Raw genomic sequence first — 15,775 nt, forward strand, 5'->3', positions numbered from 1 at the left:
CCTACTTACATAGCCTAAATCATAATGACATTGTATAAAATACATGACAAACGGTGAGTAAAAATCAGGATTGGAACTCAACTTATAGCATTGCTTAGTTTTCGGATATATCCACCGTGTACCAAACAAAGACATAGCACAAAAATTACATATTCCATATTGTTGATGTCCCAAAGTTGTACTTCGGAAGAAAATCTGTTCTAACAAACTGATCGCAGATGATGTGCCTCAAGTATAGTCAATGAGAGGTCTATCTACAAAAGCTTCATGTAAAGAGAGATTGTGCCAGTGTTTTAAAATAATAGCTGCTACTGCCGCCTACTTGTTGGCGTGCCGTGGAACACATAGGGGTAGATTTTAAAAGGGTGCGGGCGGTGTACATGTGCGCGCGTTACCCGTCACGCACACGTGTATGGCTGATTTTATAACTTGCGCGCACAAGTTATAAAATGGGAGGTCAGCGCGCGCAAGGGGGTGCACAATTGTGCACCTTGCACACGCCGAGCCGTGCTGCCTTCCCCCGTTCCCTTCCCCCCACCTCACCTTCCCTTCCCCTACCTCCCCCGCCCTTCCTCCCTACCTTTTTCTTTTTTTTTTTGTTTCTATTTCAAAACTTACTTCAGCTGCCGGCGCGAGATCCCAAGCACAGCAGCAAATGGCCGCTGTGCCTGAAGCCTCTGGCCCCGCCCCCTCCCCGCCCCTATTTGCAAGCCCCGGGACTTACACACATCCTGGGGCTTTACGTGTGTCGCCGGGCCTTTTGAAAATAGGCCCGGCGCGCGTAACCCTTTGAAAATCCGGCCCATATAGAATTAGCTGATCGTTCAGGTTGGTTTTAATGTGATAATAGGTTCCAGTTAGAAAAAAGGGCTCGGTGGTAGGCCATTTTCAATACTGAATGTAGATAACAATGAGCTAAGAATCTGCTCGTCAGTTCACAAACCTATAAATTGAACTCATCAATAGAAGAACTAACTGCCTGATTATTTATTTATTTAAAATTATTTATATACCATTTTTGCAATAAAATATTGAACAAAATGATTTACAATAAGACAGAAACTTTAATACCAGTGCTTGGGTGCACATGTACGCACGTATGCCGGCTCCCATCCAGAGACAAGGCCATTTTATTACATACATACGCGTATATATGCACACATGGTATAAATAAGCTGAACGCGTGTATATGTGCGCACAATTCTACATGGATGTGCGCATATGCATGCAAATGCCAGCTCTACCGCGTAAGTGGGGGGACTTTAATAGAAACACGCGCCAACACAATTACCAGTTAAACCACTTCATTCCCAGTTCACCTAGGTAAGGGACAGGACTTCCTAACCCCCTCTATTCAAATAACCTTCCTTTTCCCCCTCTTAACCCCGACTCTTAAAACCCTGCTGACATGCCTATTTTTTGGGTTTTAGGACTTACACACTGTCCATAGCAGAAGTAAAATTACACGGTAGAGGACCCTGGCATGGCGATTGTGCGCGTAAGTTTTTACGCGCTGGTTTCATTCATAAATCCAGACCAGACCACACTAACGCCCCAACCATTTTTGGACTTTTTTTTTATTGTGCGCGTACCAGCGGATACACATGTACTCCGGTGGCTTTTAAACCTGCTCGGCATACCCCGGCCTGACATTTTCCTGTTTCTCGTGGTTTTGGCGTGCGTTGGGGTTTTAAAATTCACATATAAGGCTTTTCTCCCATTCTGTGTCTAATGGGAAAATACCTTGGTGAATCAGGCCCAAAGTCTTCGAATGCTTAGAAACTAAGTAATTGGACGTCGTTGGCGTAAATATCTGGGATGGTAACTATCATAGCGTAGCAGATTTTTCCATTCCTTGTATTTATGGAGCAAAGTTGAAACATGAACCAGACTTAATAATTGTTACATCTAGGTAAGAAATCTGGTGAGCGTGATAAGTTATTATTGTAAACTGCAGCATCGAACATTTGAGAAATAAATTTGATAAATGAAACGAAAATAAATAAAGTTAAAGTGAACCGTAAACTGGAATGCAAGGAATTGAACCGTTCAAGCATAGACATGGATACTTTCCACAGAAAAAATATGTTGTTGCTGGATTGATTTAGGTATTAAATGACAGACTGAAAACAATTAGTACCGAAATTATAGCTTTTAACACCATTATAATGGAACTTCCTTCCTGTGAAATTTTCTCTTTTTTTTTCATTGTATAATAACCAAACGTAGACATCAGCAACTTCTGTTTGTTTGAATTTAGCAAATTGCATGAATGTCAGTACACAGCAGTCTGTATAATGAGCATCATTTGGACTTCTTTCTAAATGCAGTTCTCTGCTTCTGTTAATATCCATTTGAGAGGCTTTTATTTAATGGATCACATAATTACATAATGGGCCTGTTCACTGTAAAAGGAGAACGACAACTTGACTAGATGGACTGGCTGGGTCCGATACTGAAAGCGCGTTCAATGCTCGATAGCCAGAGAAGTAGAACTTATCCAGCTATCTAATGGTCTGCTGAAAATCAGTAGCCACTAGATAGCCAGAAAAGTCACTTATCTGGCTATCTCTTAGCCGGCACCAGGGGCGGACTGGTCTATCGGGGGATCGGGCATCCCCCGGTAGACTGGTCGCTCTAGTCACGTGGTCTGCCAAGCGCGGCTGTGACAGAGCCTCACTCAGCAGACCACATGGTATTTCCTGGGCCGGCCTGGGCGGCGAATCCCCGGGCCGGTCATCATCGGGAATCCGCCCCTGGTTGGCATGATAGTGGGTGGGCAGTGGGCAGATCTGGGAGGCGCTCCTAACCCAGATAACTTTTCCAGCTAAGTAGCGACATTCAGCCTTAGCCAGATAAGTTATGTGGGTAAGTTATACCTGCCAATGAGCAGGTTTAACTTAGCCAGGTATATTTTATCCAGCTAAGTAGCAGCTTGACCGTGGATATTCAGCGGCATGGCCATGCCGCTGAATATCCGATAACTCATAACCAGCTAAATTACTTGAATGGCCATCTTTCAGTTTAGGGCCCACTATGTTTATTTATCTCCTACAGGTAGTATTTGGAATTGATATACTTTATAATGTTTGAACTCTGAAGAATCATAGGAAAAAGCAAAAAAAAGTAAATGAAGACTAGGCAATAATAATTCAAGTTTCTTTTCTTTCTTTTGTGGTTTCCTAGTGAATATAATGGCTTGGGAAGGTGCATTGGAAAACAGTGTTACTTCAATGTTGCAGGAGTGGACCTTGGACTGAGGGGAAGTTGGCACAACCTGCAGTGAGGATCCCTGCAGGTCCCCACCATCGGCAGGCAGAGCTGAATGAAGCAGAGGCCCAACTGGAGTTCACCAATAGCAGCCCTCCTTCCCCTTAGGTTGAACTCTCATGTGCCAGGGCCTCTGTGGAGGTGAAGATCCATCGAAACGAGGATGCGACAGGCCAGCACTGGAAGAGCAAGCAGAGTCAGGTTCAGGCTAAGGTCTAGGTGGGCAGCGTTCAAGCAATGTTGTAGTTCAGGCAATGGTCTGGGCAGGTGGTGTTCAGTCAGGAGCGAGAGCAAACCGTGGTCAGGAGCAGGCGAAGGTCAAGAAGCATCAAGGTCCAAGCCAAGGTCAAAGCCAGAAGGTAAATCTAAGATGAAGACAGGAGCTGGTCCGAGGTCAAAAGCCAGAAGTCCAATCCAAGAGACCAGGAACGAGGAAGGCAGAGTACATGAGGGACCACAAGAGCAAGACAGATGCTGAAGACAGAAAGAGGAGGAACTGACCACATAGATAGGAACTCAGAAGACAACCAGACCACAAGGAACCAGACACAGGGACTCAAGAACACATTCAGCATGATCAGAAACCAGGAACAAGAGTCAGGAACAGGAACGCAGAGGCACTTCTCAAGGTGAGATGACCTATTGCCTAGGCATTGGAGGGATGTCCAGGGAAGCCTTAAATATCCTGGTGGCTGTGATGTCATCTGGAAGTGCCCCAGCAGGATTCCCGCTGCTGGCCCTTTAAATCAGTGCGCGCATGCCCTAAGAGGAGACGGGTCCTGTGGGCTTGGCGTCATTCTGCACAGTAGGAGCATCTGGGAGAGGCAGGCCGATGTCGGGTGTCCCTACAGGAGTCCGGAGGGCAGCCATGTCTCGCTGCGGGATGGATCTGCAGTCTGCCAAGCGCAAAATTCAATGGGTCGGTTAATGCATTTTTCAGTTGCTTATTGACTAGGCAGTACAATGGGCCTAATTCACATAAGAGATGCCATGCTGGATCAGACCAATGGTCCATCAAGCCCTGTATACTGTACATAAGAACATAAGAAGTGCTGTGCTGGGTCAGACTAATGGTCCATTGAGCCCAGCATCCTGTCTCCACAGTAGCCAATCCGAGTCACTTGAAAGTATTCATCAGATCTTAATAGGAAAGTCCAATTCCATATTGTTCACTGACTTTTTGTGTCTATAAGAAAAATCCTTGATGAATCAGGCCCATTGGTAGCTTATAGGGTCATTCCTTCAAAATGCGTTATGGCGTTAACGCATGCGATAAGAACAGTAACGCATGGTACAAATGCAAATTTTTGGGAGGGGTGGGATCAGGGAGGTGTTTGGGTGGGATTTAGTAAAATGAGGGGCAATATCGCACCGTGCGATAGTTTAACACATGCTATTGCACGGTTTTAACACCGGAAATAACTGCACCTTTTTTCCAGGTGTTACGCTGTGCGATATGCCTGAAATAGCCATAATGCAATTTGTGATACATTTTTTGAATTGCATTTTGGCCATTTCTGGGCTTGAGAAGGGGAGAGTGGAGTGGAGTGGAATGGAGAGAGAGAACTTCTGGGGAGGGCCTCACAGTGTGCAACTATTTATATCTCAATAGGATGAACATTTAATAACTCGAGGTGAGGTGTTGGTAGTGCTTTAGGATTTAGGGGCCAGTTTTCATGCAGAGTGAGATGTACAAACAACACAGTACACCTTGGTGAAGATTTGACATCATTTGGCATGCGTAAAGTCTCACAAAGATGAAGTTTTGTACTATGTTATTTCACCCCTGCTTGATGGTACCCTGTTATAGAGTCCTATTGAGATATAAATAATTGACCAATATGAGAGCCTTGTAGATAGCGTTCTCTCTCTCTCTCATATCCATGCAATGGGCTTGATTTATCAAGGGTTATTACTGGTAAAAGCTTTGAGAATTCAGTAATCTCTTGCCACCACCCCTGCAAAAATAAAACCTGTTTCAAACTGGAAAAGCTGCAAGAGCAAGGCTGAAACTGAACAGCTGCAAATCCGTAAGCCTGCATCATGTTTACTGTGCTCCTCCTGAATGCTCAATCACTATAAAAAAAAAAATCCCACTAATTAACGATCTGGTAGAGGACTTCAAGCCCTCGATCTGCTGCATAACTGAAATCTGGCTGAATGACAAAGATAATGTGCTATTAAACTAAATATTGAATGTTAACTGCAATATATTTCACTTTCCAAGACTAAAATGAAAAGGTGGGGGATTGTTAATAGTTAGTAAAAAAGATCTCAAACTAATACCTTACAAGATATAGACTCGCCCGCCATACAAGGTTGCAATTCTAAAATCTCCATAATTAAACACTGGGCTGGTCTACTGTCCACCAGGCGTACTCCAAAAAGATTGCTTGCCACTGGTTGAATTATTCGCTAAGGTATTTCCATCACCAGAATCTACATTAATTATAAGAGGCTTTAACAACCATGTAGACAAAACTCTGAGAACCCTAGACTGTAACTTGTTTTTAGAAGCAATGGAAGCCCTGAGATGGTCTCAGTTTGTCTCAAAAGCCATGCATAAAGCGGGCCACACTCTCGACCTAATATTTGATAACACCAGCAATTCCCTAATCAATACTTCACACACAACATTGCCCTGGTCTGATCACCAATTAATAAAAGCAGAAATAACCTTTACCAACCAAAAACAAATTAGAACAGAGAATACACTAACTTTTACTTTTAAGAAAAAGATAAAGGTAGAAATACTTACTGAAGCAATAGAAAACAAGCTCCATGAACTAAATCAATTCAATCCCACATCAGCATTTGAATCCTGGGACAAGTTAGTCAACGATATAATGGAAAAAGTTAGCCTTGTCCAGATGAAAACTATTAACAAAGATAGGAATAACTCCAAACATAAGAAGCCCTGGTACAATGACAAATTAAGAAGTACTAAAAAGAACCTTAGAAAATTAGAGAAACAATGGCGGAAATGCCCATCTGCAATATCCCTAGGGAAATATAAATCCTTCCTTACAAAATACTGTGCAGTGTGCACTGACCAATAAGGCATAAAAAGATTACTATGCTAAACAAATTCATGGGGTCATATTCAATTCTAAACTGCTCTTTGATGTTGTTAAAGATCTAATTAAAGACCTGACATCTTCCATCTCTAGAAACTACAACTACACAAGGGCCTCTTGCAACCAATATGCTACCGTACTCTTAAACAAAATCAATAAACTGAAAACTCAATTCCCTATCTGTACCATAATAAAAGTACCTGAAGAAATGGTCCACGTTCAACAGAGTATCGAAGCTGGAAATTAGTCAAATCATTTCTAAACCTGCCAATCATCCATGTGACCCATTTCCATCCAGTTCCCTGAAACAAGTACAGGGGGTAATCATTCAGACTATCACAACATTAATTAACCTGTCTCTCCTAGAAAGATCTGTTCCTAATGGGTTAAAACAAACAGTGATAAAGCCGATCATAAAAAATAAGAATGGTAGAACAATGATTGGAACATCTATTGTCCAATACCCAACTTGTCTTTTCTCCCAAAAGTCCTTGAGAAAGCAGTGTTATCACAGCTTGTAAATCATCTGGAAGATCAAAATATTCTCTCCGCAAATCTGTTTGGATTTAGGAAACATCACTCAACTGAGACATTACTCATCTCACTAATGGACTCGGTTTTACGAGGGATCAATGCAAATGAATCTTATTGTCTAGTGCTAATTGACCTAACTGCAGCCTTTGACACAGTGGATCATAACCTGTTATGCCATCAGTTGAGAAACATTGGGATTGACGGCAGGGTCCTCAGATGGTTCTCCTCATCTCTATCTAACAGAACATTCCAAGTCAAACTGGACAATCATATATCCGATACTTTCAAATGTGACACAAGGCTCAGCTATCTCAGCAACACTATTCAATATCTACATGCTTTCAATATGCAAATTACTGACAAACCTAGGAATAACGTTCTTTTTGTATGCAGATGACCTACTGTTTTACATTCCATTTGCCAAATTATATGAAAGCACAGCTTCGATACTCTCAACCTTTATGAAAGCGATACAAGAACTTTCGCAACTTTAACATTAAACCCTAAAAAGACAGAGATCATTTGGCTAAGGAGAAACTCATCCATAGTAAACTACCTGCTCTCAACTGAGATACCATTCAAATTAAGTCATCAAATCAAGTACAGAATATGCAGTATACAGTTATATGAGAACCTTGCAATGAAAATGCACATCAGTAAATTAAGACAGGACACGCCAAGTTGCGTATTCTTCATCGGTTGAAACCATTATTAACGTTTGCTGACTTCTGAACTGTACTGCAAACACTAATCTTCTCAGACCTAGATTACTGTAACTCCTTACTTCTAGCATGTCTTAAAGCCTCTACAACTATTACAAAATGCAGCAGTAAGACTATTACTAGGATCTAGGAAATATGATCATATTACACCCTCGCTTATACCACTCCATTGAATACCAGTACAAGCCATTAATACTATTAAAGTTTTAATGTTAATATTCATCGTCATTCATTCCAATAACACTGGCTTGCTAGAAATGACACTGCAATCATACATTCCACAGAGAAAACTAAGATCCCAAAATAAAGGACTATTAACTATTCCCACAATAAGGTGCACGTATCTGACGCAAATAAGAGATCGTGTGTTCTCCATACCAGGTCCAAAGCTCTGGAATTCTATGCCTGAGATGCTACCTATTTTATCAGATAGAAAGAAATGTAAATGCAAATTAAAAACATGGCTATTCAAAAATTCTTACTAACTAACCTAAAAACTGCAGAATATACTGAATCACAAAGAATAAAAGATAATATCACATCATGAAGAATAATCCAAATGAGAGAATACAAGATTCTCAAACAACAATCTGACTATAATGTGAACACTATCATTTGATTTAACTTAACATACTCTTTACCTTAAATACTAGATAATTTAGTAATATATTCTAGATAATTTCTTTTGTTAATATTAATACATGTCTATGAATACCAACGCAGTAACCATCCACTGTTTGTCTGTTAAGTAATAACTATGAATGTCACTTTGTAAACTGTTGTGATCTATACAAAATGGCTAAATAAATAAATGAAGGAGGGCAAGGATATTGGTTCTAGTGAGTGCTTTTGGAAATCATGCAAACAAAATTACAAAATTTGGTTTTGTATTATGTCATTTTAGCATATGCTAAAAGTTTAGCATGTGCTATTAGTAAATTATGTGCATTGTAAACATATAGAATTTGCTAAAATAAACTAATAAATGAAACAATATGTATGAGAAAATGAAACGATAGAAATGTCATAAATCCAAAGCAAAAGGACACAAAACAACATGTTCCAGGTGCATCTCTAAACGGTATGGGATGTGCATTCATTTTGAAATGACATGAAAAGCACAATGAAACAGGAAGTTTTGTTTTGTGCTATTTTCAAACAAATTTAAACAAAATGATAACCAAATTTGTTTTATTTTTGTTCTATTTTCCATTTGTGTGCTCACACTTTGCAAATTGTGCATGTAAAATGAATTTTATGGGTGGTATTTACATTTTGTGTGCACTCTATGCAAATAGCATGCACAAAATCAGAAAACAAAATAAAACCCCTACCTCCAAAATGAAAATGATTGGAATGCACCCTTCCTACTAACCAGTTCCTTAGCAACAGGAATGGTATCAGGATGCCAGAGTCAAAGAAGACTTTAGCAGCAACATCACCGGTGGTACTGTCCCGGTGTCCCCTATGCCACCATCACCACTGTCACTGCCGTGCTACTGAGCTGTCTCTTCATCACTCGCCATCAACTACAAACTCACAGATAAGCAGCAGAAGAATCTGAGCAAATTTCCCCAAAACCTACACTGCCCCCAGATGTTGCGCATCAGACAGGGAGGATGGTGTAATTTGCAGCTATTGTTTGTCTGTTTTTTTTCTGGCAAACAACATCCTTCACAGCGGATTAATGCTTTCCAAGCTGCAATGCACTTATTGCTTTAAACTGCCAGGACAAACCCTAGTTCAGCAGCAGTAATCCGCTCAACAGGCATTCCTTGCATAATGTTTGCAGAGAATATATTATATTAATGTCCCTACGTGTAACATATATATATATATATATATATATATATATAATGTATAATGTGTGAGTTCAACATAAAACAGACTTCTTATATTTGTGTAAAAAAGCTTGACAACCTTGAAGTTTTTAACTTCTCAGAGGAGGAGTCTTTACAATAAGGTTTCTTATCCAAAATCCAATACAATGCCCAATCTTTCGTACAAAGCTAATTGCGGAAGGAAAATCAAGTTAATTGCAAGAAGGATCCACTCCAGAGCCATTAGGAAACCCTTTGTTAAAGCCGCTCTGGCTTGCCTTGAATCATTACCACACAGCTTCGTACCTCTCCAGGATACTTCTCCGTCTCGGCTTCCAAAGGGCTGTTAGTGAGAGCGCAGAGGAGAGGACAAGTAATTGGAAAAACAGAAATCCATCGCTGAGTCTTTATCTCAAAGATTTATATAGAAACAGAGAAATGTAATGGCTGGAAAAGACCAGATGGCCTATCCAGTCTGCCCATCCACACCAACTACTCAGCAGCTCCACAATCCCTACCACGACTTCAGAGTATCCCGGTGCCTGTTCCATATTCTGTCCTTGTCTCTCTCTACCCCTTCCCCTAGAAGGCTGCTCTAGGCATCCACCACCCTTTTGTAAAGAAATATTTCCTTGGATTACTCCTGGGCCTTTCCCCTTTTCACTCTTATCCCATGGCCTTGGAAGTATTTAAATGTTTCTGCCATATCTCCCCTATCTACCTTTCCTCTAGGGTATCCATGTTTAGATCTTTAAGTCTATCCCCATATACTTTACAGCAAAGACCACTGGCCATTTTAGTAGCCACTCTCTGGACTGACTCCATCCAGTTTCTATCCTTTTGAAGGCGCGGTCTCCGGAACCGTGCACGGTTATTGCAAATTAGGTTTCACCAGGATGCTCTATGGGGCAATATCACCTCCTTTTCTCTGCTGGCCATTCTTCTTCCTTTGCACCCTAGCATCTTTCTGGCTCTTGCCAATGTCTTATCCACCTGTTTAGCCACTTCAGGTTCATCAGATACGATCACCCCCAGATCCCACTCTTGTTTTGTTCATAAAAGAATTCACTGCCTGTACTGTAGTGCTCCCTTTGCTGTTTGCACCTGGATGCACAGCTCTGCATTTTTTACCATTAAATCTTAGCTGCCAGACTCTAAACCATTCTACAAGCTTCACTAGATCCCTCCTCATGTTTTCCACACCTTCCTGGGTGCTTACTCTGTCACAGATTTTGATATCATCTGCAAAAAAACAGACCTTTCCTGATTGTCTTTCCACAATATCACTTGTGAAAATGTTGAAAAGAACCAGTCCAAGACAAAATCCCTGTGGCACCCTACTGGTAACATCCCTCTCTTCGGAATGAACCCTATTTATCACGAACCTTTGTTGCCTCCCACGCAACCATTTTCTAACACATTCCCTTTAGGTCTCCTACTAAGGACGCTCAGTTTACTGAAGTTGCCTGTGCAGAACCGGGTCAATGACCTTGCTGAAATCCAAAAGCACCACATCTAATGCTCTTCCCTGACCCAACGCTCTGGTCACCCATTCATTTACTCAACACAGAGGTCAGACTATAGGTCTCAGTCTCCGCCTTGCTTCCATGAATGTGAAGAGGAATCACATTTGCCCATCTCCAGCCCTCTGGGATTACTCCTGACTCTAAAGACCCATTGGAAAGGGTCAGTCAGGGCTGCTGCCAGGATATCTCAGCGACGTAACCTGTCCAGCCCCGTCTACGTTTAGCTTAGCGAGCTCCTCATGAACACAGTCTTCGGAAAATGGTTCGAGCTGTGCCTCGCTTCTAATCCTTTTTGTGCCTATTTTCTGTGGTCCTCGTCCTTGTCAGTCTCCACACAATCACATTCCTCCCCTTCACCTCACTTCTGAGGCTGAGGATGCCACTTTGCACTGCTTCCTTTTTCTATCAAATCTAAAACCAGCCTTGCCCCCTGTTTTACCATATTAGCTCTTTTTCTCCCATTTGCAGCTTTGTTTATTTATTTATTCATTCATTCACTTTTATATTCCAGAATCCCATCTGATATTCAGCTGGGAGGACAAGAAACGCACAGAGTAGTGCAAGTAATGTATCCAGCTTCTCGCCCGCCTTCCTCTGTCTGTGATCTCTGCTTTACCTTTCCCCTTTCCTCTTTAGAAAGCCTTAGTGGCCCCTTTTCTCATGTTTGCTGCCCTTTAATTCTGCTTCCCATCCAGGTAACGACTCTTTGAGGTCCTCCCCCAGCACATTTCCCTTCTGCTCGCTCTCCTCGCAGCATCCATCGTAATCCCATCCCGGCTGCCTGAGCTGAAACTGCTTCAGATGGATTCAGGTGCATAACAGTTTTATGGGAACCACCTTTGGCTTGGCCTGAATGCAATAAATGTATTTTCATGCAGCCCCCACCCCCCAGAGGTGAGGTCAGCATAGTGACAAATCCCTCCCTGAAATGTCTTCTAATAGTGCTCCCAGCCCCTCGCCCTAAGAGAGCAACCAGGGCAGCAATGAAAGAGTTAACTACACATGGATATGAACAGCGCATAAAACGTGAGAGCGCTCGGTGCCAGTCTGGGAGCGCAGCGCCGGTCACCCCTTAGGGTTCGCAGGCAAGGCAGGAGCACCTGCAGAGATGGGATGACGTGGGCAGGGCTGGGGCAGGAGCATTGGGTGTCCTAGGCAAACCTTACAGCTTTGCATCCTGCCCTCCAGCCACCTGCAATGAACAATTATGCCTTCATAATAACAGATCTTGCATGAAAAGAATATTCAGAGCTATAAATATCACTGGCAACAACATGTAGATGATATTTACATTCATTGCGGTGGTGCCAACCAGAAAACCCGGCAACAAAAAGGACACTTGGAAGCCATCTGATGTTTGTCCCGTTAGCCTTCAGTAAACTGAATTGCACTTACAATGTAGTGAACCTCCCAAACCAAAACAGCACTAACTGCCAGCACTCGAACACCGCCTTTTCATGGGTAGGGTTGTTTCTGTTTGAGTGCTGGCAGTTAGTGCTGTTTTGGTATGGGAGGTTCACTACATATCACGCCAGGTTGTAAAACACCAGTACGCACCAGGCTGCTCTTCTCCTTCCTGCTGCCTCCTCAGCTTTACTGCTCTGCTTCCCTGCTTCAGCAGCAGGCAAGCAAAGCACAGGGAAGATAAAAAAAAACAAAACAAAACAGTAGGATAACGAAGAAGCAAGAAAGCCGAGACAGAAGGCTGGGTGGGAGGAGGTGTTGGTGAGGCCGGGAGCGGGAAGCCTGCAAGTCCCTCAGAGAAGGCGCCAGCCTGGAACGTTTTCCTCACGGCAATTTCGAGAGGCAGCTGGCGTTGTGCTGCAGCTCACACACCCCTGAATGGCCCAGAGGGTTTTCAAGGGCTCGTTTTTCTGTGCTTTTTAAAGGGGAAGGTGCAAATCGGGTTCAGCATGGGGTGAGCGGAGGGGGTTCATGTGTGTTTCCCAAAATGACTGGCAAATTATGACCCATGGAAATCACTGGTCAGCTTCCCAAACAGCTTTCTAATTACATATCCCTTGCCTGGACGTTTGCAGGCCATGGTCTGAGGGTCAGAAGTTATGGAATGGGTGGTTGGCAGTGCATGGAACGGATCGATATACACCCCCCTAGCCAGGCCTGGATAGAAATGTCTGCCCTAAATCAAGTTTCAGATGCTGAGTTTTCAGGGCTAAGAAGAAACGTTTTTTCATAAAATAACATGCACAGGGTTTTCAGCCTGTTGGAGATTCCCGGCATCTCCAGCCCTCAGAGAAGTGCAGTTTTTTCAACTTTTAAGCATTTGTGGAGTTTTTAATGCAACACTATGAAAATATTTTCAAAAATGTTTTTGTATATTTGAGACGAATATCTGATGATTACATAATGTTAAGCACATTTTGGGGAGTCTGAAGCACATGTTATGAGTGCCTCCCCGTGCTGTATGATAGTCTTTCAAACAATTATTTGTTCGTGTCTACCCACAATTTGTGGCGAGTGAGACTTATATGTGGTGAATCGAGTCGATTCTTACACTGTTGGGTTATTTTTGCTTCAGTATTAAGTTTTCACCCCGACATTTCTCCTAACCCGTGAAAACAAGGCCCAGTTGTGCCTCCAGAAACATTGCATTATTTGAAAAAAAAACCAAACTATTTTTGGCTCAGTAGATGCTTTCTCCTTTGTAAAACATCCTCTGATGATGACTCAGATGTGATGAATGAGTTTGTGCCAAAATTCAGAATCTTGCTAGAACAGATTGAAATGAACTTGCAAAACACAGCTCGTCCCGGGAAGAATAGACTGACTTCCTGACTCAGTCGGGCGTCCGTTCATCTACCTGCCTCCTTGTTGGCTCTCATTAGGTGCTGGGTCGCTGATGACCTCTTCGGTATTTAGAATATTTCTCGTACGACTCTGTGAATATTTGTTATTGATCCGGCAGTTTCCTCTTGCTCCTTTGGATTTTCAGCTTGGTCAGAACCAGGGCTTGGGTCTGGTCTCATGACCTTTCGTTTGCAATTTCCTCCTATTTTGCACCCCCTCCCAACCTACGTTGGTCCAGCCATTGCAATGATGGTCCTCAGCTGGGCACCATAAAATCACAGGCTTTAAATCTGGCTGTTGCCATTGAACGATGACTACCTTACCCCCACCTCCACCCGAGAGTTGCGGCCATTGCACGATGATTGTGATTCCCCCGGGGGGATGAGTCCACACCATCCCCTGCCCCAGCTAACCTGGGATAGAGAAGGCCTGGGCTGAGAATCAGCCTTCGGTTCTCTGCCACCAAGCCAGGATTTGTGAACCTTCCTAAGCCCGAGTTACGTAAACTCTCACAGGCCAGTGGCACTACTCAACGCTCTTCTCTTTTGTGCTTCTCGCAGGGGCTACTTCAGTACTTTGTCCTGATTGATTGCTTTCTTGAGATCAGGAAGGAATATTTTTACCTGGCGACCTTTCCCCTGAATTCTCAGAAGCAGCTGATGATGTCTGGGTAGAGGCTGAAAACCACTGAAAGTGATGGACGGGGCAATTCTTTTGGCCAAATGAACTGGGAATTTCCCCTTAGCTGCGTGTGATGAACTCAGATTACTTTTTTTTTTAATTCATTCTTTTTCAGAAACTTTATATTTGTGTATGTAAAATCTAAAATGGACCATAATCAGAACCCAGGGAAGGGTTGTTTTAGGCACTCCCTTCCCTGCTTAAAAAGGTAGGTGTTCCCTTCCTCTCCCCAGCTTCACGCTCTGGGCAGTCGTCCTTCGTGAACACCTCATGTGACCAGTCCCATCCTTGTATCTCATCTCTCTTCCCACGTGTATCTATCACACTGCTACTGTCTAACACTGCCCCATTATCAACCAGTTGGCTTTAACTTGTGGCCACACATACTCAACAGGATGGCCCCTCTGATCACTCACACTCTTCCAGCTCCCCTTCCACCTCAGAGGTGCCCCTGATGTCTTCTGGATAGGCGCCAGTCTGACAGCAGCAACTTCAAGGACAGAAATGTAGTGCGTGGCTTGCCAGGCCTCAAGTGCCCGTCCCATGGGTTTCCATGATAACAGGAAGCCTGTGCAGGAGGAGGATGGCAGCAGTGGTGATGCTCCAAGTGCCCGTCCCATGGGTTTCCATGATAACAGGAAGCCTGTGCAGGAGGAGGATGGCAGCAGTGGTGATGCTCCAAGTGCCCGTCCCATGGGTTTCCATGATAACAGGAAGCCTGTGCAGGAGGGGGCATGGGGGCAGCAGTGGTGATGCTCCAAGTGCCCGTCCCATGGGTTTCCATGATAACAGGAAGCCTGTGCAGGAGGGGGCATGGGGCAGCAGTGGTGATGCTCCAAGTGCCCGTCCCATGGGTTTCCATGGTAACAGGAAGCCTGTGCAGGAGGAGGATGGCAGCAGTGGTGATGCTCCAAGTGCCCATCCCATGGGTTTCCATGATAACAGGAAGCCTGTGCAGGAGGAGGATGGCAGCAGTGGTGATGCTCCAAGTGCCCATCCCATGGGTTTCCATGATAACAGGAAGCCTGTGCAGGAGGAGGATGGCAGCAGTGGTGGGGATCCAGCATTTATGAAAACTTGGCACCAGAGGAAGTTGTCTCTGTTGCGAATGCCTAAATCTGGACCTGAGCAAAACAGATTAAGAATGCGAGTCAGCCATGCTTCCTCTTTTGAGTGTGTGCACCATTCATTTAACGTTCTTATTAAATGGTGACTACATCCGGATCCTGAGGTGGGTAATAGGGCAGTCTAAGAGGGTGATGGCACGTTGGCATTTGGTTGTATATTGCAAATACATGGAAAATGTGAAAAACCTTGAAGTCAAGATTTGCAGATTA

The sequence above is a fragment of the Rhinatrema bivittatum genome, chromosome 14, assembly GCF_901001135.1.
Source record: "Rhinatrema bivittatum chromosome 14, aRhiBiv1.1, whole genome shotgun sequence".
Lineage (NCBI taxonomy): Eukaryota > Metazoa > Chordata > Amphibia > Gymnophiona > Rhinatrematidae > Rhinatrema > Rhinatrema bivittatum.